Below are 26153 nucleotides of genomic sequence, written 5' to 3'. Positions count from 1 at the left end.
AAAATCATGGCCACTTTCTTCCAGAGACCGCACCACTCTTGTCTCCAGTTTGGGTGGGGTTTGCCACTTAGTTCCATTGAAGTGCATGGAGCCTAATTGCAAACCACACCTGACCCGGAGACAAGAGTCCTGTTGTCTCTGGAAGAAAGTGGCCATGTTTTTGTAGCACTGGATAACCCCTTTAAGCCCAATGCTCGCTCAACACTAACTGCCTGTAATGAGTGTTGATTTAGGGTATGTGCACACTGAGTAAAGCAGGCGGAATTCCGCGGCGGGGCCATGTCAATTCTCTGAGCGGAGAGCAGCAGCAGCGGAGGCGCGCAAGCTCTCCCATAGACAGGCTATTGCACACTGAGGCAGGCGAGACTCTCGGCCGCAGAATTCCGCCTGATATACTCAGTGTGAAAATACCCTAAAGATGAGCAAAGCAATATGGAAAAAACTAAATTTGTTTCAGATTTAGTGATTATATGAAGGGTTAGAGAAAATAAAAGAAATTGCGTCTAGGAGCATAGCTATGGCGGTTGCACCTGGGCCCATAATATCTCTCTTCCCAATATGAGTACTATACATGAAGCATTATTGTTGAGGGGCCCCATTTAGCACAAGTTTTGCCTCTGATTGGTCCCATTGGGCACCACTCCCTCTCTATACCCTAAAAGAGAACAAGAGAACGGTTTTCATGAAACACCCCCTTCATCAGAAAAAGAGGACGGGTAACAATTATTGAGTAAAAATAAACACCCGAGCTATGAATCTCTCAAAAGTTTCATTTTATAAAAAAAAAAAATTCCGGAGTGTTCTCAAACGTCTTCGACTTCGTGCACCGATCCCTCTAAAAGTGTCACCAAAATACAAGTTTATAAATATTCCCTCTCTGGCTAAGTAGCGTATGTTAAAATCTCGCATAAGTGTTCTGCTGCAAGCCAATAACCTCAGACTTCAATAGGAAATGTGACAGCAGAACTACAGTGAGACTAGAGGGTAATGTAAAGGAATGGCGCGCTATTTGCAGTTCATCAAGCGTGCCCGCTATTCTGGTGACAACGCATCAGAGGAGCTCATAAAGAACAAAACGATTTGGGCTCATGTTGTAAATACAATTATGCTTCTTATCAAATATGGCTTATCCACACTATCCCCTCCGCTGTGACAGTGCATTAATAAAAACCTCACACTGTTCCGCAGACACAGGGGGGGGGGGGGGGGGGGGGGCGCTTCTTTTCGGTCTTCATCAGCACTTTTTCTCCTTGGCTTGGTTTTGATTACACAATGCCTGAGAGAACATTTTTGCAAAATAATATATGCAGATGAGGGGAAGGTTATGGAAACCACCACAAATAATTGGCATTTCTTTTTATAGCAAGACAAGACAAAGCATTTTTTTTTTTTTTGGGGGGGGGGGGGGGGGGGGGGGAGAGAACTGGAGTTGTTCCTGTAAGAATTAACTATTTGCAGATGGGACTAAGAGACAATTTGCTTGTCCCAGCGTGATCTGGTCAAAGGAAGGTAAAGGGAGAAACTACATCAATAATTCTATATTATGTGACACGAAATGTTACGAAAATATATATTTTTTAATTGACTTGGAGTCTTCTTCTTGCTGTGCTGGGATCAATGCTGTAATTGATGCAGACTGTAGGATTTCAGGATTACCAACTTAAAGTGATACTGTCACCCTCCCTATTCTTGCTTTATATCATCAGTGGAAAGTGTCACCTGGGCGGGGCTTCATAGCAGTTGGGACCAATCTCCCTACTGGGAGAGGACTCAACTGCCATAAGCCCCGCCTAGGTGGCACTGACCAACTATGATTTTGGAGCAGAAAGAAGACTGACAAGTTTTATACAGGTATACATGAAATGTGCTTACAAGAGCGGGGAGCACGTAAAGTAATGGGGGTGACAATATCACTTTAAAAAAATCTCTACGTCTGAAAGACCAAAATATATGGGCCAACTATGTGCCTAATCAGGCAGATATTGACCCATGTAATAAGGCCATTGATCAGCAGAGGAGTCTTATATGTTATATATTATATGGCTGATTGTAACAAAGGGCCACACAAACAATCCAGCGCCCATTCAATTGCCTCCCTGTACATTGCTATGTAATACAGTTTATAAATGGGCCCCAATCTATAAGATCGGTGCACACAGAGTCCTATAAAACAACCCCCCTACAGAAACATATACCTATACTATACGACATGGAGAGAAAGGAGCGGCTGCACATCCCACCTATGGCTGATACTAATGCCGCTAGGCCTGGGATGTGCAGCCGCTCCTTTCTCTCTATGTCATATTATATATCTATACTATTTGGTGTATTTGTAGCAGACTACATTTGGCACGTACTGTACGATGTCATCTCCAGGTCAACAAACTCGGCAGTGTACTGTAGGTCATCTGAGAAGAACGATGTGTTGAACAGCTCTATGCACTAAGGAGGCACTAGAGGTTCATTTGCACAGGCTAACACTGCAGAATTTATGCCTGGTTTACTCTTACTATTTGAAGACTATCGATGGATCTTGTGTAAAATAATATGGTTGAAACCAACCAACCTCCCACCCAGATTCTGACCACAAATAAAGTGACATGAGTCATTGACATTGTCATAAAGGTCAGAGGAGTGGCACGTCCTGGACGGTTCCATTTCCATATTTCTGTAGAGTTGATGACATATTAGAACACTAACAGAGCACAAGCAACTCTCTAATGGCCTAATGTAGTATCTGTAACAACTTGGTCTCTGAAAACCCAAAGTGGGACAACAATAATGCGTGAACAAAGCCATTACAGAGGTTCTCCCATGATTCATTTTTTATACTGAATATACAGAAATACACTTAAAGGGGTACTCCACTTAATAAAATTTAACCCTGTTCAATCCCCACCCATAATCTAAGCTTGTTTGCAAAAGGTTTCTATTATATGAATAGGACCATTTGTCTGCAGCACATCCTGACGTACACCCTGAAGCTGCAGAAGATCTTTACTTCCTGGTCCAACTGGTCTCAGCTCCTCTGTCCTCCACCTCCCTTCTGAGACCAAAGTCACATGAATTAGGTCTCTTCTGTTACCAGGCAAGCTGTAACACCTCATCTCTAACCCCAACCACCACTGACATCACACCAATCAGTGAGCACCTGGCCATGGGCGGGCGGAAACAACAGAACAGTGACAGCCTCCAGAGCAGTATAGGGAACAGTTTTTTCATTTCTCTCTCTCTTTCTAATCTATGTAGATGGACGTGGCCCAGGGTAAGCTTGCCTGTCACTGTCAAGGGTTAATTACCTCTGTCTAGCAGTTAGAGAATGCCAGAAGTGCCAGCACACAACATTGCTAGTTGTCCAGTAGTGAGGGAGTTAACAAACTGTGCTGTGATAGAAGGAGCATAGAGGGAGCTTGTGCTCCCTCTATTGTGTGGAGTTAAGTCAGTGTGTTGTGAGGTAAAATAAAGCAATTAAGTGTGTGAGGTAGAAACGGTGAAAGAGAAGAGAGCAAGAGAGTCAGATTTATGTGAAAACAGCAGCTAGAGATCACAACACAGGAGCTGGATTTGCCACAAGTGTGCTAGAAACTGTGTGGGTGCTAGAAAGCATGTCATCACTGTCACCGCTAATGTTTCTTTGTGTTGGAGTTTACCTGACAAATTCCTGTTAAACTGCACTATAATGGAGCCTGCTTAACTTCCTGAGGTGTGTTATAGAGAGGATACACTTAAAAAACCACCTGACCCAAGGCAACCCCCCCAATTCCCTAGAATCTCAAATAACTCACATTATCCCAAACTGCCATACCCATACCATAAGAGTGGCTATGAATAAAAGATAGATAAATATTTTGTTTACTGTGTTAAACCAGGTTCACATAACGTAAGTTTTCATTAAACAATGGCCATTGTTGCAGGTTTGCAACAACGGACGTTATTTAATGACAGCTGCTGATTGCATTGAACTCTGTATACACTCCGGCCGCACAAAAAACTGACTTGTCAACTTTATCAATGTCACCAAATTGACTGTGCAGACAATGTAAAGTGCGGCTCTGGCTGCACTTAATATTGTCTTTTATGGTTAATTGGAAAGCAGTAACACTTGAATGTGCCCACATTCCAATTCAAAAGAAATAAAGTTCATCTGGGCAGTACTGCAGTACCGGCCTGGGTGAACTTTACAGATAGCGGCCATTCTGTGACACGGCCGTGTCACAAAACCGCCACTGTCTTATATTGAGTGAACCCGGCCATAAAAAGAAGCAGGTTTAGCCAGTGATGGGCAGGTATTTGGCAGTTGGCTCTGAGGTGCAATGCAATGAGTTTTCTGGCCGGCACCATCTTGGATATAGATCAGCTTTTAGAAAAACGTGTAGCTCAGGAACAGCGACAGCTAGAAAGACGTGATAAGGCTCAAAATACTCATGGGGACTTGTTGAGTAAGGCCACCTAGTTTTGGGAGCATTTTATTTTTTAGCCCTTTAGTGGAATACACCTTTAACAGCTGTTATATATATATATATATATATATATATATATATATATATATATATATATAGTGAGACATGTATAGTAACCCCCTTAGAAACCAAGAAGGTAAGCAGGGCAGAAAGCTATTTCTATTGGCTCCTTTGATGTAAAGTGAGGAATACTATTGAGAGACCTAGATGTAGAAAAGTAGTCCGAGCAGGTGTGTCTACCAGCATCCAGCTTAATAAGTGGACGTACACACTGCCATACACCCGGTGGTACTATAATGTATAACCACACGTCATGCTCCTCACTGGAGCATGTAAATGGCAAACATGTTATGTTTTATGCTATCAATATGATTGTTAACATATCAATCAATATTTATTTAATATATTATAATAATATATCAATCAATATTTAATAAATAGAAATAATAAATATTTTTGGTCATTTGCTTTGGAAACAGTTTATCCAATTTAAATAACAAATCTCATTTTCTACCACCCTCCCCATTTACAGAACACCCACATCTTCTGACATTTGACCCCTAAATGCCAAGAACTGAGAGTTTGTAGATGACCTTGTCATCGCGAATCCTGGACATTCCGAGGTATAGTATAGCACAGTATGGAACACTTGCTTGTGCTTCCCTTTTTAAACTGAACACAGTCACATAATACTGAATACCAGAGAAGTATGAAATAATCCATCATAGAAATATAGACAAGATTGTCGGGAGAAAAAAGACCACCTGGTCCATCTAGTCTGCCCTATATGTTTATCCCAGGCATGTTTACATTCACTTACTGCAGATTTACCTACCTATCTGCTGGAAGTTTGTTCCAAGCATCTACTACTCTTTCAGTAAAAATAATCTTCTCATTTTGGTTATAATCTTTCCCCCCAACTAACCTCAGCTTGTGTTCTTGAATTCACTTTCTTTTTAAAAACACTTCCCTCCGGAACCTTATTTGGCCCTTCAACATATGTAAAGGTTTTCCCTTCTTTATTAAAAGGTTACTTCCTCCATTTGTTGCCTAGCCAATCACAGGACAGCACAAAAACTAGCCCTTGTCATAACATAGTGCTGGTGAAAGTGCACTAAACAGGCTTCACTGTTTGAGGGTGAAGAGATTACTGATGCACTGGGTTTACACAGTATTAAATAAGTAGAGATTCAAGAAACAGCAGCAGCAGTAAGGGGGTTACACTAAGCACTAAGCTGCTGCTGAGAGGCTAAAGAGAAGGAGCGGGAGAATACACAGCAGTACTGTGGACTTATAGCTTACAGGTACACGGCCCAGGCTTTCTTCTACACATAATACATGGCAATCCCTTCTCCCTGGTGCTTTGTTTCATCGTTATCTTTCTGTTACTAGAGACAGATTCTCCCTGGCAACAGGCAGTGGACAACAGATAGTAGGGAAGGGAGACACCTTGTGGCCAAGACTTTAGAGCTGTTTTTTGTGGTAAGGAGTCATTTTTGGTAAATGAAGAAGTTAATAAAAATGTTAGAAACCACATAGGTTATCACATGGGGGGAACCTTTTCTACTATATAAATATCACTATTCAATTTATTCAGCTAAGTTTAGTAGTCAAATCTGTATCTGGGACTATTTCTAGTGAGAAATTATACATGATACGGAGTGTGGAACAAATGCAATTCTGGATACGCACTGTGGTTTAGTTGAAAACGAATAAGCAGCTTCACTGGTCACCATATTCTAAAGTGTTCCCTATCAGATAGCTAAATGTTATCGTCTAATCTGAATCCACATGGTGTGGAAGACACTCTAGAGAGAAGTCATTACCATTCAGTCACAGAATAACATGCTACAGGGTCTTCACTTTGTGACACCATCTGGCCACATATAAAAACTACATAGGTGGCCAAATGTGACAAGACTTAGCAATTATACAGCCTTTTACCTTCATTATTGTTCATCAGACTCAAGTCAATTGATGATTGGGAATTAGTTATGTGGGGGCACCGCAGTGTCGTTAGTTATGGGGGTAGGGGCACAAACAGTTACCAACATACACTCACATAGCTCAATGGGCACTGATGTAAGACAGTTTGATTGGGAATTTGAATAGATTGAATTTAAATAACAGAGACATAGTTAAAGGGGTTTTCCATGAAAACCTTATAGTTAACCCTATGCCTCCCAATACCTGTATGCCTGTATACTAGAGATGGGTGCAAATCGTGCATTCCCGACCCTGATTGTTCTGAATTTGAACACTGGTGGCCGAAGAAGTTGGATACAGCCCTAAAGCTGCCTGGAAAAACATGAATACAGCCATTGGCTTTATCAATATTTTCCTGGACTCCCTAGGACTGTATACTTTTTCAGCTAACAGTATCCAAATCCAGAATGATTGGACTCGAGCATGCTCGACATGCGCTTGTCTCTACAGTATACTTACGACAGGTGGACCCCTGGTGGTGTTGCACCTGTTATATCTGATGGTCCGTGTTATTCCCTAAATGATAACCCAGTCCCCGGCTTTGCTCTATGACTAGCTGAGCGGGGAGCAGGACTTCACCAGATGAAAGAACACAGGAATGCAGACCAGAGGAGCGTGTAAGGTAAGTATACAGGCCTTTGTTGTTTTATGGCATGGGGTTTTCATGGAAAACCTTTTTAAAGGGGATCTGCTGCTATATGTGCTCTTGGTATTAGTTGCCACAGGGGTAGAGCTCACACCCAATCTTTGCTAGTGTATTTAGATATGGAGGTAACGCAGCAACCCCACCACCATAGACTCATCAATGTGAAAAAGTTTGACAAAAAAGATTAATGCATTTGCCAATTTTGGCTTCTGATGGAAGGTCAGCTATCATTTTTAAAAACATCATCAGACATGTCATAGTGATACGTCAGAGGTTTTTATCGATAGGGACCTGGTTGCTGAGACTCCACCTATTGTTAAGTCTTGGCTTTACGAGAAAAGTCACGGAGTGCTGATTAGGAAAAAAGGGCAAAAGCCAATCTGAGCACAAATTATATTAATTATTATTGAGAATCTCAGAACTCAGACCCTCACAATTAAAAGTTTTTTTTTAAGGAGGGATATGAGGGCAAGTGCTCCAGGCGGTAGTGGCCGAAACCAGCAAGTCTATTTAAAGTCTATTTTTGGAAAAATGTACTTTTCCTCTATCCACAGGATAGGGGAATAGTAGGGGATCGCAGGGGGTCTGAACGCAAAATCCTTGTGACGATCTGTGTATTGGGCCCCGCCAGCTCTGGTATGAATAGAGCCCCGGGTCGGCACACGACCCGTGTCTCTAATAATTCCTATGGAGCGTCGTAAAGAGCTGAGAACAGCGCTCTTCTGGCGTACTCGGTTCTATCCGCCATTCCATAGAGATGAATAGAGCTGTGGATCGTGTGCCGACCCGGGGCTCTATTCATAACAGAACCGGTGGGGCTCGGTACGGAGATCACCAGGGGTTCAGAGGTCGGACTCCGTGACCTCCTACTTTTCCCCTAATTTTTCACGGAACACCCCTTTAAGGAAAGATACTTAGATATAGGGGTATTAGAATACTAGATGAATGAAGGCCAATAAAGTTTGGGGTACTGTTGGTGCTAGCAGCTATTTATTTTACCAACAACTCTTAAACCAGGCTGCCTCTAAACAAATCATGGTATAAAGGAGGGCGGCAGGATTTGCTTATGATTAGTTATCTCTATGTAAGGACATTCATAAGTGCTCCTTGACATTAATAACAGTAAGAGTCAAGCTGTCATACAGAACAATGAAGTAGAGTAAATAACATTCTGCTGAGAAGGTAGTTGACAATAGTAATCAGCATAAGTCAAGTATAAAAATTGTATGTGTATTGTTATACTACTGAAAGTAAGACAGCTTAAAGGGAACCTGTTACATAAAAAAAACAAACAGTGGGGGGAGATTTATCAAACATGATGTAAAGTGAAACTGGCTCAGTTGCCCCTAGCAACCAATCAGATTCCACCTTTCATTTTCCAAAGAGTCTGTGAGGAATGAAAAGTGGAATCTGATTGGTTGCTAGGGGCAACTGAGCCAGTTTCACTTTACACCATGTTTGATAAATCTCCCCCGTGATATATAATTTTATGGGAAAACATTCAGTATAACCTGTAAATTTTTGTTTGAAATTCTTGCTTCTTCTGGGCTTAGGGGTCCAGTGGGCGGTCCTAATCAGTGACTGACAGATATTATTGCATGCACATACAGTAAAAGCTTTCATTTATTGATGGAGCACGACCACTGGACTCCTAAGTGCAGAAAGAGCAGGGATTTCAATCCATAAATTATAAGTGATACTAAATAGTTACCACTAAATTATATACTGTATCAATCCTTATAGCTCCTCCTGCTACATAGTATACTGATAGTAGATTAAGCAGCATTTTCATGGTCAGGGTTACCTTTAGAGATGAGCAAACGAGGCGAAAGTTTGGGTTCGCATGACCCCGAACGATCGGCATTTGAATCGCGCAGCCTGAGGACTGCCTTGAAAACATGGATACAGCCATAGGCTATGTTCACTAATTATCATTGTTGGCAAAACGGCCAAGAAAGGACGTTGTGGGAACATAGCCATAGGCTAAATCCACCTTCTCCAGGCAGTGTGATTCAAATGCCGATCATTCGGGTTCATGCAAACCCGAACTTTCAGCAAGTTTGCTCATCTCTAGTTACCTTTAACTACAGAAAAACACAAATGAAAACTCTAGTTACCAAAACAAGGTAAATGTGGTAATAGTAATACCATAATACGTAAAGGAAACCTGTCATCACTTTTGTGCAGTCTAAACTATAAGTCATAGGGGCCGGATTCGGTGCCTTCTGCTGCTCTACCAGCCATGATTGATAGATCTAACACTATACCCAAACATTGCTACATTATATCAATGTGCTTAAAAAGCATATAGAAATACCAAGCAATAATAAATTATACTCAAAAAGTTTCTTCAACTTATGTTCTTCAGCTACTACAACTCCCAAGATCATACTAGGACCTCTAGTTCTGCAACGTATGAACAAAGTATAGCAGTCAAAAAGCCTTTCGTCTAGGAATATTCTATTTAATTCAGTCTTAAACAAATCAAAGTACAGTAATAGACTGTGTATAAAGTGCATTACAGATAATATGAAGGTAACTAACCTCTGCTGTCTGAAGCTCAGCTTCCCGCTGATTGTATCGATAAAAAAAACAAAGTTTAGTAAAGTTTAATGCAGACGGAGTTTGTCCCTTGAAGTTCCTCACCGCCTACAGACCGGGAGTGGAAGATATTTTAAGACAGGCCAAATATCAGAGAGGCAAAATGCATTCACATGTTTGGCTGTATCATACATTCCAACCCACTGCAGCCACATACTCAGCTAATTTTACTCTCTCATATTGTAGCTGGCTCCTGCCCTCCACATCTACATGTCTCATGTCTAAAAGAATAAAGGAGGAGAAATGACGGCAGACGTCCGGCCCCATTGATGTAAACACATTTCACTATACAAAGAACAATATGAAAAATTAGGTTTTAAACCATAAAGGTCAGAGGAGACATAAAAGTCAGAGGAGAGAAAGTGAATTTTGTATTAATGTAAGAAATCCAGGAATAAATAGGGCAATTTGTAAATCAGCTTGACACAGAGGGGAGTTTGACATTGATGTAAAAAAGGACTTGTCGGAACATAGTACTGCTCAGATACATAAAAAAAATATATTTAAAAAATAATAGTAACCCCATCTATAAGAACTGGAGTCAAGACCTAATTCAGAAAAAAGGACTGAACTTGCCCACAAGGGTCTAGAAAGATCCTCCTATAATCCCTTACTCCGACACATCTATTGCCACCAAAGAATTAGCAGAAGACAACTCCATCTGAGGCCAATTATTATGAGAAGATTGAAGAATTTTCTAATAGATTATACTGATCATAGGAAGGAGACTGGACCAGCAAGCGCCAGGGCCAGGCCTAGCATGACAAGAGGTACAGGACGGGAGAGGGTTAATGTTGGATGTTCAGGGACAAGGAGGGGGTGGGGTGGTGGTCGGAGGAGCTCTGGTAGAGAAAGGGTGTATAAGGGTATTTTTGCCTTGGCAGCAGGTAGCGGGTGGCCAGTCCTTGGAGTTGGTGTTAAATTAGTGGTGGGAACAGTACCAAATTCTAAATACCCCTGCCTTTTTACTACTCCACCTCTCTTATATTAAGCAGCACATTAAAACGTACAAAAAGTCTTTATTAAAATTTTTGGTAAACGCAGGTAGAGTCTGCATCCCAGCGGACTGGAAATCTACAACCTCTCCCACAGTATATCATTGGATTCGTAAGGTGGAGGAGATCCAAAAGTTCGAGAAGCTGACGGCATCATTGCAGGAAAGGACTGAGAAATTCATGTCCACATGGATGGCGTGGACTGTCCTCGAATGTTCTGCGGATTATAAACAGCTAACACTGGTTTAAGGGTAAACTCGGAGTGTTTAGTCTGAGTCTGGTACCCCCCCACCCCCCACCCCACCCTTTATTTTTTCTTCCTTACCCTCTTTTCTCCTCTTTCCTCTCTCTCTACCTACTTTTTCCCTTTTTTTCAGTTTCTTTGTTGCATAAGGGGGGGTTCACACTACAGAATCCACGTGGATAAGTCCCGGCGGATTCCGTCGCTCGTACTTGCTCACAGCGGCGTGCATATTCGCCTGTGTCATAGACACCATTCTATGTCAGCTGAAAGAATTGACATGTCATTTCTTTCAGCGGAATTTGCCCGCCCATAGAATTGAGTTCATGGGCCTGGCAGAGATAAACGCCACCGTGAGCGGGTACGAGCGATGGAATCCGCCAGAACTTATCCACGCAGATTCCGTAGTGTGAACCCACTTTAAGTGTTAGGGCCCTATTCCACCGGACGATTATCGTTTGCATAATCGTTAACGATCTCAAACGACCGCTATTGCGAAAGACCTGAAAACGTTCACTCATTTCCATGGAACGATAATCGTTACTTATGATCGTAATTGCGATCGTTTCTTCTTCGCTATTTATTCGCTATTGCGTTTGTATCTATTGCGAATGACCGAACGTTGTCTTATTCAATGCGAACGATTTGCGAACGTTTTGCGAATGAGCAACGATAAAAATAGGTCCAGGTCTTATAAAGCGATCAACGATTTCTCGTTCGGTCGTTAATTGTTAACGGCATTTCAACCGAACGATTATCTTTTAGATTCGAACGATTTAACGATAATCTGAACGATAATCATCCGGTGGAATAGGGCCCTTAGTGATTGTTAGTCTGATTGACATTCATACCACCTGGTGGACCCAAGGATTCCATGATCTGGACATCTGATGGGACATGGAGCAATTTCGTTCTGTGTTAGCCTTTAGATATCTAGTGTATCACTGCAATCTACATGATCTGTAACTTTTCTGTCGTTTTAGTAAAAATTACTATCATAAGGTAAAAAATGTACAGAACTGTAAGGTAAAGTAAGAATTTAAAGGGTAAAAATAGTAAATCATGAAACATGGAGAACTGAATAGGGAAAGACATGACAATGACCTGAAATGGAGAGCAAGAATATGAAAACTTTATGGAAAGTTATTTATAGACTATACTATGTACAGTAATATACATGTACTATAAGTATATTATGACGTCAAGACAGCAATAAAGTAATGCACTTGTGCCTAGAAATACTTCTTTATTAACTGATGCTGCCTCCATCATCTCTATATTATGGATGAGATTTTGTTCTACATTTCTAAGTGTAAGCAGAACTTGGAAATGGAAAAAAATATAGAAAAAATAGGTCTCTCAATTTTTTTATTGTAAAAAACCTAATTCCTAAAAGCTGGTAAAGGACAGTATTGGTCCAGTATTGGTCCGCATTTCTTCAATACAAAGAGTAGGTCATTTAAGATTGGGGGGAGATTTATCAAAGGGTGTAAAATATAGACAGCAGCCCATCACAGCTCCTCTGTCATTTTACCAGAGCTGAAAGCTAAGCTGTGATTGGTTGCTGTGGGCACTTTACACCAGTCTATATTTACACCCTGATAAATCTCCCCCTAGGATTTTATTCCAGCTCGTGATGATGAGGCAGAGCTCCCAGTCCAACCAGAATATATAACCTTATAGCCAACAAAACAAACAACAACAAAAGGCATATGATGTCTTCAAAAATAAAATAAAAACCATCATGGTTTTCTTAGGTGAACCCATTAGGTTGATGACACAATGATTAAGGCCCCAAGAGCCCCTTCCCTGGGGCATAGCTATTCTACAGCTATACTTTACATTCCAGAGGTTGAGACCAGAGTTGGGCTGTTTGCCAACAGTACTCACACAGGGACGTCCTTTACCTTAGTCATCTGGCAAATTGCAGCACAGCAAAACACATTTGCTTCTCTGCTATGCCATAATATAGTGCTGGTCAAAGTTAGGGGATAATTTAAAGTACAGTATTATAAGTAGAATGTGGAGGGAGAATGGGTCACTGATGCATTGGCCTTGCAAGGTGCTATGTGAGCAGAAAGAAACAGCAACAGCACAGCAAGACGAATCTTACCTGCTAATAGTCCCTTATAGTGCCAGGAACGCTGAGGAGGAAGGTATGTGTGTTGCCTTCCTCCTCGGAGCCGGTAAGTTGGAGTAATCTTTGCTCTGATGCACCAATAGGAACACTGCTGCATCATCCAGCCTGCCTCCTACATTGATTATCATTAGAAGGAGCGGGCCGATGATGAGGAAGTGCTCCTAACAGTGCATGGGAATGAAGATTACTTCTAACAGTGCTGGACCGACGGTGAAGAGGAAAGTAAGACATGTACCAGCACCAGAAGAGAAGAGAAGGATACAATTTATGATAATCCTATGAGCATCTAGAAGAAAGCAATAAGAATGATGTAGTATTTCAAGGTTTTCCCTAAGGCTAACTAAAGTAAACAACATTTCCCATGAGTTCCTTCTCGCTATAAGAATTTCATTTCTATACCAACACCAAAAAAATGATTAAATTAATTTCCTAACTAAATTACTGGCGCGCTCGCGGTACTTATAAAAATGTATTTTATTCAGATGGAAAAGTTAGCGGCGTAGCTGCTCCAAAGATAAAAGCCCCAACATAATAAAAACAATACAGGGAAATTTATGTTATCCCAGCCAGGGGGAGAAGGAGTCTCTTTTCACCAATTAGGGTTATAACCAGAGCGCTGTGAGCTCCGCGGGAAGTTCTTCTTACTTACATTACAAGCCAGGACGCTCTATTAAGCCAACCACATGCAGATTTCTCAGGCAACTGCAGCCAGTTAGGGATCCTCTGATTAATCGCATATAGTGTTTTATACCATAAGCGAAAAACTAAAAAATGCAGAGAAGGAAGTTTTAACAAGTTCAGTTCAAGATTCTGGGAGAACAAAGGGATGAAGTATTGTAAGACTTTGCTCCCATCGGTATAGTGGAAAACTAGCAAAAAAACATGGCATATGCTAAACGTGCCTATAGAGATAAGTAGAATGAAAGTCTGCGACTATGTCCGGTCATCTTCACTAAGGTTTGGTATATTAGCATTGTACACCAACCTAAGAAATACGTGAAATGACGTTCAAATAACAGTCTGTCTGCATTTAATTACCAGTGGGTGCAGCGCTAAGTTTGCAGTCTGTAAGTTTGTAGTCACTGGACAGGTCAGGATCGGCAGGACATGCTCATGCTGAAGAAGTTGGTTGCAGCCCTAGGGAGTCCTGGAAAATGGGAATACAGCCTCTGGCTGTATCCGTGATTTTCAGGCATTCTTAGGGCTGCATCCAACTTCTTTAGTCTAAAGAAGGTACAGGACTGATCCTCAGTAAGACAAAGAGAAGCAAGCCGAAGTATCTTACTGGTTTAGCATGGCTATCCTGGGAAGTCTGCTAAGCCTAGTTGTAAAGGCCTGGGGCTCATGCTACCCAACCTGACACTCTCTGAACTGGTTGGGAGGAAGGCGTTCAGATATATAATTATATATATATATATATATACATACACACAGATACATTTCTACCTTGAACAAGGCCCCAAGACAGTCCCTATACCTTATGTGAGTAAGCTTTACTTCCACTTCTACCTCTACACTTCAGTCACTAGATCACGCACTACAGTCACCTGGATCTATCAAGTTCCGAGTATTATATCCTGTATTGCACTGAAGTTTGCCAGTAAAGTCACCTTTAGTTAGGTGCTGGACTCTATCCTATTTTTGTCGCCACACCTGCACCAACAGCTTATGCTAAACTTTCAATTGCCACTGCCTATGTGTCCGGAGGTGGGTACCACCATTCCTGGTAAGTGCCCTAGTACAAACACCACAGCCCACCTGCTGCATACCATCCTCAGCACCCCGGCTATGGCATAATGATTATCATTGAGGAGACTCGCTAGTGTATATTGTTTTATTTTAGGCAATGCTCCATGAGGAAATAAAAAGTATGCAATTTAGCTGGTCTCTAGAAGGAAGAACACTATCCCAAAACCAACTATACTAAAGCCACTTCCAAAGAAATTAGAAACCTATCTGCAGACAGTTGTTTTGGGTCTCTTACCCAACATCTGCACAGGGCAGAGATGTCCTAGATGCAGTGCAGGCAATGTCTCATGGCAGAACTAATTTGTATACCTTTTCCCATGGAGCTTTGCTTGAAACTATGGGTACTATTACACAAAGGGTTTTTTTAACGATTAACGATCTCAAACGACCGTTATCGCGAGCGACCTGAAATCGTTCGCCTAATTACACGAAACGATGATCGTTACTTATGATCCTTCTTGCGGTCGTCTTCTCAACGCTATTGCGTTTGCCGCTACTGCGAACGAACGACGTCTTATTCCATGTGAACGATTTGCAAATGATCAACGATAAAAATAGGTCCAAACTCTATCAAGCGACTAACGGTTTCTCGTTGGTCGTTTAATCGTTGTCTGCTATTACACTAAACGATTATCGTTCAAATCCGAACAATCTAACGATTTTTCGAACGATAATTGTTCCGTGTAATAAGGCCCTATCTCCATATACCACTCAGTCTCTTCAACAAGTATCACCATATTTAGTATATAAGAAGAGAACAAGTACCAGTGATACGGGTAGTATAAAAAGAGGGCAGTAGAGTATATGTACTACAGATAGATAACTGCATGTATTCAGTGATCTACTGTGTGAGATTACCAGCCTCTCAGAGTAACATGCCCCTTATTAGCTACGCTCCACCCAATTTTTCAAATATGGCAAGTGCAGAGTACCTTGTCACAAAGCTTTGTCAACTACACTTATTTACACCGATAATATATAGTAGTACAGTACATGTAGCACGGCTAGAGGGCAGTACAGTGCTGGCAGCACAGGTAGAGAGCAGAACAGTACAGTTTAGTAACTGTAGTACAAAATGAGAGCAGTACACTACATTTAGTACAGGTTGATAGTAGTACAGTACATGTAGCACAACTAGAGGGCAGTACAGCAATATTAGCACAAGTAGAGGGCAGCACAGTACATGTAGTATGGCTGAATATCATCATAGTACAGGTATCATAGAAAGACAATAGTACAGTACATGTAGTATAGGAAGACATCAGTACAGAACAGCAGGTAGAGGGCAGTAATATAGGTAGAGAGCAACACTGGACATGCAGCACAGGTAGAAAGCAGTATAGTATATGTAGTGTAAGAAGATAGTGGAACAGTACATATAGCACAGTTAGAGAGGTGCAGCACATATAGAATGTTGAGGGCAGTACAGAAATATAACAATGTGCAATTCGTCTGATGGGCACAAGTAGATCCATCACGGCTGTACCCCAGCACCCACCGATTGTATCTATTTAATGTCATGTACTGATTGATTATCATTGTGTCCAATTACTAGCATTTTCCCAATGAATTGCCTGTGCTGATACAATGGCCATTCCGGATAACTACGTTCAGCACTGTGGCACTGCAAGATGAATGTTGTTTCATGTTATAATGGCCCAGAAAAAATACAGTTAACCAAACTGAGACCACTGCACCTGCGGGACTACTGAATTTTCAATATGACTGTCTAGTTTTAAACTATGATTTTACAGTATGATCAATTTTATATAACCCCAGAGATTTCAGCACTGGAAATATATGTACAATGCATTTGGAGACTGGATTTGGCAGCGTACTAAGGAATGGCAAGTTAACAAATCTATCCGGAAACCCTGCAAACGTATTCCTTGATTCTGCCTAGGATAAAGTTTGCCTCTAGTGAATTATGCCTCTATTGATTTACATGAGGAGTGAGCACATGCTGCATTAATATTTGCTGTACAGTACAATAATTACATTTCTTCACAAAGTCACTGCAAATATAATTCATCAAAGCAACATGCCAGCAATTATACAAGCTATCATTTGTCATCAACGGTTTAATCTGTGGCTGAACCAGGATTTCATTTTTAATAGTAATGAAGCAGTCACGGTAGAGGGAACAATTTCCTTTATTCCAGATTTTATCCGTTTGTTATAAAGACCCTGACTCAATTTCTTGTTACCAAATTTGTACAGCATTATAAAAATATTATAAAAAAGCTAGTACACTGCCTCGATGATGTACAGGTAATGTCTGGTATTGCAGCTCGGCTCAGAATGAGAATAAGCTGCAATTACATCAAGTGGCCAAGTGAGACTGAGCTGTAATCGCAACACGTGGACAAGTGAGACTGAGCTGCAATCGCAACACGTGGACAAGTGAGACTGAGCTGCAATCACAACACGTGGACAAGTGAGACTGAGCTGCGATCACAACACGTGGACAAATGAGACTGAGCTGCGATCACAACACGTAGACAAGTGAGAATGAGCTGCAATCACAACACGTAGACAAGTGAGAATGAGCTGCAATCACAACACAAAGACAATTGAGACTGAGCTCCAATTGCAAAATGTGGACAAGTGAGACTGAGCTCCAGTCGCAACACGTGGACAAGTGAGACTGAGCTGCAATCGCAACACGTGAACAAGTGAGATTGAGCTGAAACCACAAGACATGGACAAGTGAGACTGAGCTGCAATTGCAACTAGAGATGAGCGAACTTTTCAAAAGTCCGGACTTCCGGATTTTTTTTTAAAGTTCGGTTCGACCGAATTTCGGATTTCATAGTTTAAAGCATCTATATGATACGGGGGTAGTGTATTTGGTTATTTAGGGCTCTACATGTTAGTAACATCATTATCTTTAGACTTCAATATTCACCATTACAGGGTCTATGCAGGAAATTCACCATTACAGGGTCTATGCAGGAAATTGACCATTACAGGGTCTATGCAGGAAATTCACCATTACAGGGTCTATGCAGGAAAAAGGTCACAAATGCAGTGAAAGAGCAGTCTCTCCACCACACTCGCAAGGGTCCAACTATAGTACTTGTATATCTGTATAGCACTTTTTTTTAGAGTTTTATTCTACACACATGCACGAGGTATATTTGTGCCTCAAGAAAACACCTATGTCATATACACTCTTCCAAGGGTCCAACTATAGTACTTGGATATCTGTATAGCACGTTTTTGTTCTGTGCACCCTTTGCTCTCCTATGCCTAATCTATCTACCTATCTATCTTTCTATTTTTCTCTCTCAGTCACTATATGTTTCTCCTCTCCGCTTTCCTAATAATCTTTTTGTCTTTGCTTTTGTACAATATCTTCTCAGTACAGCAGCGTGCAGCAGCAGGGCGGCTGCCATTTTAGAAAGCAAGAAGAAAAAAAATTTTGGAGCGGACTTCCAAAAATCCAAATCCGACCGGACTCGGACTTTTGGAAAAGTATGAACCGGATCCCATACCGGCCGAACCGGTTCGCTTATCTCTAATTGCAACATGTGGAAAAGTGAGACTGAGCTGCAATCATAACACATGGACAAGTGAGACTAAGCTGCAATTGCAACATGTGGGCAAGTGAGACTGAGCTGCAATCATGACACGTGGACAAGTGAGACTGAGCTGCAATCATGAGATGTGGACAAGTGAGACTGAGCTGCAATCATGACACGTGAACAAGTGAGACTGAGCTGCAATCATGACACGTGGACAAGTGAGACTGAGCTGCAATCACAAAATGTGAACAAGTGAGACTTGCTTGCAATCACAAAACGTGGACAAGTGAGACTGAGCTGCAATCATGACATGTGGACAAGTGAGACTGAGCTGCAATCTTGACACGTGGACAAGTGAGACTGAGCTGCAATCACAAAATGTGAACAAGTGAGACTGAGCTGCAATCACAAAATGTGAACAAGTGAGACTTGCTTGCAATCACAAAACGTGGACAGGTGAGACTGAGCTACAATAAGGGCAGATTCTTGGTTTTCTGCCACCTGAGGCAAACCTGAAATTGCAAAACCTGAAATACTTGCTGCTTGTGGTGCATGGGGCTCTCCTGACCAATATGTATAAAACAATAGGTATGGAGGAAATAAATGGTTATCTCACCAGTCAGTGGATTCACTCGGTCCGGTATGAACCTTCATGCTCTGAGGATCCAGAACACAAAATACTCACAAATGCCTTCTTGACATATATTCCTTTTATTTTTATCAAGTTCACATTACATGCTGCAGCTCACAGCTGTTGTATCCATCAGACACGGATGCCCAGGTACGTCCTCACCGCTCTCCTGACCAACCACTGACAGAAGATATCAGTGGTGACAGGGTCGGGCTTGATGGAAAATTACTGCCTTACCCCTTTTCTCTGGGAGATACAAGCCAGAGCACTACTAAAACTTTCCTCTGTATGGTGAGGACGGGGGTCGGACAGGAGACATAACTGACGTCTGAACAATTGTTTGGCCATCACAGTTATTGAAGGTGTATGAGGACCTTTAAGCTCGAATAGTTCCCGGCTTTAGTATGCCTGGGACATATTACTCAGGAGGCTTCTGATACTCTCTCAAGCAATCACAGTGGATCCGTAAGGATGGATAGAAGAGGTGACTACTGGGGACACCTCTCAAGAGGGTACTGGGCTGTTCTGTTATGGAACAATTTTGTGAAAAACATACCGATAAATCTTTTGCCAGTTTTAGCTAGTTTGTGTTTCAAAAAGTTGGAATCTGCTTTATTGTATGGAAACATTCTTTAAAGTCTTTATTTAAAGGGGTAGTCCACCCAAAAATTTTTTCTTTCAAATCAACTGGTGCCATAAAGTGCCAGAGATTTGTAATTCACTTCTATTAAAAAATCTTAAGTCTTCCAGTACTTATTAGCTGCTGTATGTCCAGCAGGAAGTAGTGTTTTCTTTCCTGTCTGACCCAGTGCTCTCTGTTGCCTCCTCTGTCCATGTCAGGAACTGTCCAAAGCAGGAGCCAATCCCCATAGAAAACCCCTCCTGCTCTCCAGACTGGAAATAATACAACTTCCTGTTGGGCATACAGCAGCTGATAAGTACTGGAAGGCTTGAGATTTTTTAATAGAAGTAAATTACAAATCTCTGTCACTTCATGGCAGCAGTTGATTTGAAAGAAATTTTTTTTGGGTGGACTACCCCTTTAAAGGTTTCCATGAATACGTCATCCTGTAAGCATCATTTCATACTTAATCATAAATATAAATGTTTCTCCAGATGAAAATGCATTAAAACTCTTCAGAAAGTTAAATTACAAGTTCTGACTTTCCAAAAACTGTAAGTATTAAACAACAGCTGAAATCCCGAGGGTCCTCGCAAATGTTCATACACTATTAGCTGCTGGGAATATTCAAGAGAGTCTCATTTTAATGCAATTTACTTGTTTTGTGGTTATTGTTGTCGCTCAGCTATTTTCAACAAGTTGTTTGATGGTAATTTGATGGTTTTAAATGGCATGTTTTTCACCATGGGGATCTCGCGAAAATCACGGGCAAGGGGAATATAAGCATAAAAGATTGTAGTGTTTTACAAACATTACAGACATAGTAAAGCTTCCTGAACTCTTAGCCATGCCAACTAACAATGCCACTAAAAAGGTTCCAAACTTGTCATTATGTTGCTTACTCTCATGTACTTTCCTACAGAGTACACTTTACTCCATATCCCGCTATTCATCAAGTCAGTGATGTCGCAGCATGAACTCGATGCCTTGCTGTTTTCCATCAGATATTCGGAAAATTTAGCAATTCTTTTAAGATTGATTAAAAATCTAAATATTGCGGAAAATGTATTAATTTTGCCCTAAATTTAGACAAGATAAACGTAGTCCGTGCGAGCGGAAATGACTCCAAATCTATAACAGCGGTGCACCGTGCTAAAAGTGATAGTTGCTATATAGACCTGTAAAGTAAAAGGATGCAAAGTTTCCATCTCTCAGGTATATGTGACCCCAAACAGCAAGTAAACAGAGACTTGTAGAGGACAAAGTGCAAAGGCAGTGCAGTAGCGGGAAATGTATCAGGTCAGTATTAGCTATTATTATGAGAGATTGGATGGGAATAGGTGGTAGGTGTAGCCTCATCCTGTCATTGACCCTAAGGGTCCTTTTACAATGGAGCAATTTGTCAGACATAGGCAGTTGCAAATGAGCGCTGATCAGCGGGATCGGCACTTTTCGTTTGGAGTGCCTTACCACACCCCGCCACATCGAACAGCCGAGCTGCATGAACGATCCAGCCATGGAAACAGACAGCACAGATATGGATATATTGGGGTCTGGGCTATGTATATATCTGTGATGTCAGTTTCCAGATCACAACCAGTTCATACTTACCAGCCACGCTGCTTGTGATCCGGCATTCGGCACAGTCCTCTGGCTGCCAGCTGTATCTTCAGGCCCTGACTCATCCAGCTGTTAATCATTTTGAAGGAGGTGATGGCGTGAAGTTACAGCAGGGACCAGAGGACTAGACAGCCGGATGTCAGGTCACAAGAAGCATGGTAAGTATACCCTGCTGTGTCATCTGGAAACTGACAGCACGGATATATACATATCCCAGATCCTAATATATACATATCTGTGCAGTCAGTTGTCATTTTCCCTTTATTGTTTTTGTAAAATAATGTCTAAGGGTCCTATTCCACGGGCCGATGGGGGCCCGATCAACGATGTAAACGAGCGCCAATCTGCTAGATCGGCGCTCGTTTACTGGGCCTATTCCACGGCCCTGATGATCGTTAAGCGAGGGCTGCAGGGACATCGTTACCGATGTCCTTGCAGCCCTTGCACCATACATTACCTGTCCGGGCTGCAAGTCTTCTCCTTCTCCCGGGGTCCCACGCACTGAATTGGGCCAATTCGGCCGATTATCGCTCCGATTCGGCTGATTATCGCTCCGTGGAATAGGCCCCTAAGGAATTGAGTTTCAGGCACAACATTGCTGGTGCGAATGCCTGGTCCCTTTTGTACTTACAAAGGTACAGGCATCCTGGGTTCAAATCTCCCCAAAGCCAACATCTTTTTGCATGGATTTCATTTGAGTACCCACCCAATATATATTCTGGAGAAAACTTTTTTTTTTTGTATTGTGTTGCCTTAACAAAGCTAGATCAAAGAAGGGGATCAGGAGAATACTAGACCTGAGTGGGGGATCGGGAACTGCAGGGCTTGCATTGCCCTGCAGTTGCCAGCACAAATGTTGGTGGCAGCAGCTGTGTGGTCTCTTACTCCAAGTAATCATCACAAGTCTATATGTAAAAAACAAAACAAAGTGATATAACGTTAATAAAGAAATGTATTGAAAAAAAAAATCTGGATTACCCCTTTAAGATAGGTGTGTGTAGTTTATGAATAACTTTTCCTGTAATGAGGATGTTTTTATATCCATTGTTTAGTTTCTAGGATCAATGTGCATAAAAGACAAATGGACCCGGTCACCAGAGTTGTGAAGTTAAATAACATATTGATTAGTTGCTTTTCCTGTATCTAGAATCTGCTGACCCTTGAACACAAACACCATACCTAAAAGAAATTACCTTGTTTATTACATCTCTCGGAGCAATATCAATTAACCTCAGGACGTAGAGAATTGATACAGTCTGGAACCCTATTAGTATACATAGTATCATCTATTCTATTCTCTCCCACTGGTGACACAGACTTTGTAAAGTAATAAAGTTTAGCACCAAAATGTTGACACTGAACAAGGTCTTAACTATAAACAGCAAAAGACAGCAAGTTCAAGGTGGTGAGAATTTACTGTCCGTCTTCGTGTAACAGAAAGCTATACAACTCCTTAAAGGGAATCTATCATCACCACACCCCCATACTGATTTTCTAATATGGGGTGATAGGGAAAGTTCCTCTGTGTTCAAGGTCACCTCACCTATTAAAATCTGTTGTGCTACTCCTGAGACATTCTTAAATAATTGAATATGCTAATTACTTTGGTGCCTCGGGGGCGGTCTTAAGTCTATCACCACCCGCTTCCCATGACCCAATTACCATGCAATGACAATAAAGCACATGCACAAGAGGCAGCAGTAATAGCACAACCAGTGCACCAAACAAGCTCATTTGCATATCCACTTTTGCAGACTATGTTTGGAACAGCCCAACAGATTTTGATAAACAAAAGTACCACTGTACGGTTCAGGGAAGAAAAAGAGCGCTGCACCTCACACCTATGGCTGACACTAGTGCCTCTCAGCTGCATAAAAAACATCAGAATTTTGTGTATGAATTGATCAAGCCACACTGCCCCATGTACCGCGTGCAGGTATCTGATACACATGGGTCCCTACACTAAGTCCACACTGTGCCGGTCAGTGACCACCACCCCCGCAGGCGTGCATGGGCAGGGAAGGGGGGCCATGGAATGGCCCTGCAACCCCCATGCCACAGGACCAGACCCAAAAATGCCCCCCAAAAAAACTCCCAGCCAGCACCGCCGGCGGAGGAAGCTGCCCCCAAACAGCACAAGTCTGGATAAGTTATTGCGCTCACCATTGCTACTGCAGATAGAATGGGACAAACAGGAGGGATAAAAGCACATGCATTCAGGTGTCTCCTGCTAATTGCGGTCATGTGGGTCGTCCAGGAGGAGTGCAAAAACACTGAGAAAAGAGAGAAACAAAATACGGTTCAGGGAAGAAAAAGAGCGCTGCACCTCACACCTATGGCTGACACTAGTGCCTCTCGCCTGCATAAAAAACATCAGAATTTTGTGTATGAATTGATCAAGCCATACTGCCCCATGTACCACCACAGTGTGGACTTAGTGTAGGGACCCATGTGTATCAGATACCTGCACGCGGTACATGGGGCAGTGTGGCTTGATCAATTCATACACAAAATTCTGATGTTTTGTATGCAGCCGAGAGGCACTAGTGTCAGCCATAGGTGTGAGGTGTAGCGCTCTTTTTCTTCCCTGAACCGTAAAAGTACCACTGTGTTCAGTGTCATCTGACCTATCCCTTTAAAGGGGTATTACAATCTATGGTAGTTATACACTGGCACAGTATGCGCAGGCTAGATCATAATTGACAGATCCTGGGGAATATCCCTTTAAAGGGGTTATATGGCATTAGGGAAATTTTTATATAATGCTGCCCTGTTGGAAAACATAATGGGGGACAGTTATGAATTTTAGGGCAGGGGCGTACACCAGGGAGAAGGCGCAGATTTGCCCCTTATCCCTGGCATATGCCTGCCAATGGGCGGGCAGGGAGAACGCGGCAAGGCGGGGAGAAGACATGGCCGCCTCCTGCTCACAAGTGTAAATCATGATTCAAATCTACATCTGCTGGAACCAGGCGTAGATTTGTTGTGCCGGGCGTAGGGTCAAGTGCAAGGCCAGCTGGATTCACTAAAGAGGTTTGGTTAGTGAATTCGGCAGAGGAAAAGGGGGCGGGGCCAAATTTAAGCTAAATCTTGATAAATCCTCCCCCCCCACACACACACACACACCTGCCTACCTCTTCGCACTCCCCCAGGTGGCCTGATGTGCCGTCTCTGGTGCCCCCACCGACTGCAACCAGATCAGAGAAGAATTTGTCTCCGCAGTTCCATCTCAGTCAGTCATTGGCTAAGCGGGTTCCTCTCAGAAATGGCGGTGGCTGCAGTCAGTAGGGGACACAGTTAAAATGAAAAAAAGTAAATCTGCAAATTTCAGTAATTTTAATTTTCACACTGTTCACTGGTCAGTACAAATGACATTTGCCAGTGACTCCTATAATGTATGATAATTTTTTTAGATATATAGTTGAATTAAAATGTGTCATCAAATAAACTTTTTAATAGTTGAAGAAAGTGCATATCAACCAAAGCACTCTCTCTTTGGCATACATCTGGTTAATGGTAGCCAATGAGCATGTTAGAGGAATATTTTGGCTGAATTTGCTGACGGATGCACAAAACGTGACCCAAGACGCGGTCTAAACTTAGCCGGAATTCAAACATCCCTGTTCTCCAAAAGATGATAATTCCCGTCAACCATCTGTATAAACAGACCAGTGTGGAGCCTTTCCGCCTTTTATCGGCTACACGCTTTCTACCGCATTCATCTCTCTCCCTTTATTTATTCATTTGGATGAGTTGGCAAGTGTCAAATATTGTGCGGAATAACAATGGCATTATTTGTATGAGAAAGTACGGTGCGAAGAAAATAAGCTGAACACAAAGTAACTTCCAGCTGAGTTAAGGAGAAATGAAAACTGCTGGCTATGTCAGATAGTACCAGAGCCACCGGGGAATTAGTTGTGATGGAGGACAAATCTAAAGAACCCCACAGAGGCCAGACCACAACATATCTCACTAACAAGATATAAGCTGCACAGGGAGGAAGCTGTATACACCCTACTTACTCATACACAAGCCGCAGGATTACATTGTAGCCCATCTACCAGGCTATACATATAAGGGGGAAGTTATATACTGTATACTGAATGAATCTTGTTACAATGTAGCCGTGAGATCCCTTTATTCAGCTAAATAGAAGATACACTTGGAAGGATGTATTTAACCCTTTAAGAACTTGGCTTGTTTGTGTTTTATATGGGATGTCACACTGGTACAAGTTGTCCTTTTCTATAAGGCAGCTTTTAGAGATAGGTGAGTACAACTCCACGTATAAGGGACCCCAGGACTTGAATGGAAGACAGGGATTGACAGACAGTGTGAACCCTAACAATAAGCCTCCCAATACTGACCCTGTCAATTTGCCGGTCTTGTGGTAGGCTGCAAGCAACAACTGGACATCGGTCCCTACACTGGATAAAAGACACACAAAACAAGACGAACAAACACAATAAGGCATTGTCAGGCAGATACAGGTCAAACCAGAGATAACAGAACAGTACAAAAACACCAGGCAAAAATGGAGGTCAGAAGGACGGGCAGAGGGGTCAGAAGTCCAAGCAATCCAATCCAATATGAAATGCCAGCTAAAGTTACAAGCAAGGTCTCAGAGTCCCAGTGGACTTATAAAATGTCAGAGTCCCAGTCCAGGGCATGATTGGACCAGCCCTCTGACATCCTAGCCACAGAAAACACAGACTGACAGGGAAAGCAGCTGTCCATCACTATTCAGTCTAAACTATCTGCAGCCCGGCAGAAGAAACAAGATGGAGTTGCTTGAACCTGTAAATAACCTCAAAGCAAGTACTAGAATTAAGTTCAAACTGGTACAAAGAATAAATACAATTCAGGCACTAAATCACGGCCAAAAGCCCAGTCCTATCTTATGGGCCGTGCTGAGGGCTAAACAGAAATGAAACA

General features: G+C 42.0%; 1 protein-coding gene across 2 annotated transcripts in view; it reads right to left on the bottom strand.

The window, feature by feature from the left end:
* The window catches only part of SGCG (sarcoglycan gamma), a 189979-nt gene that overhangs the window by 119381 nt on the left and 44445 nt on the right, over positions 1-26153 (bottom strand). The window contains exon 1 of one of the 2 annotated variants that reach the window (XM_069972054.1): positions 9637-9887. The exons of the other annotated variant lie outside the window; for it this stretch is intronic. The gene's annotated coding sequence lies outside the window, so the exon portion shown is untranslated. Of the gene's footprint in view, positions 1-9636; positions 9888-26153 lie in introns of those variants that run through there. 2 annotated transcript variants of the gene reach the window in all.

The sequence above is a fragment of the Dendropsophus ebraccatus genome, chromosome 5 (genome assembly GCF_027789765.1).
Source record: "Dendropsophus ebraccatus isolate aDenEbr1 chromosome 5, aDenEbr1.pat, whole genome shotgun sequence".
Lineage (NCBI taxonomy): Eukaryota > Metazoa > Chordata > Amphibia > Anura > Hylidae > Dendropsophus > Dendropsophus ebraccatus.
This window is presented reverse-complemented; position numbering and strand designations above follow the sequence as displayed.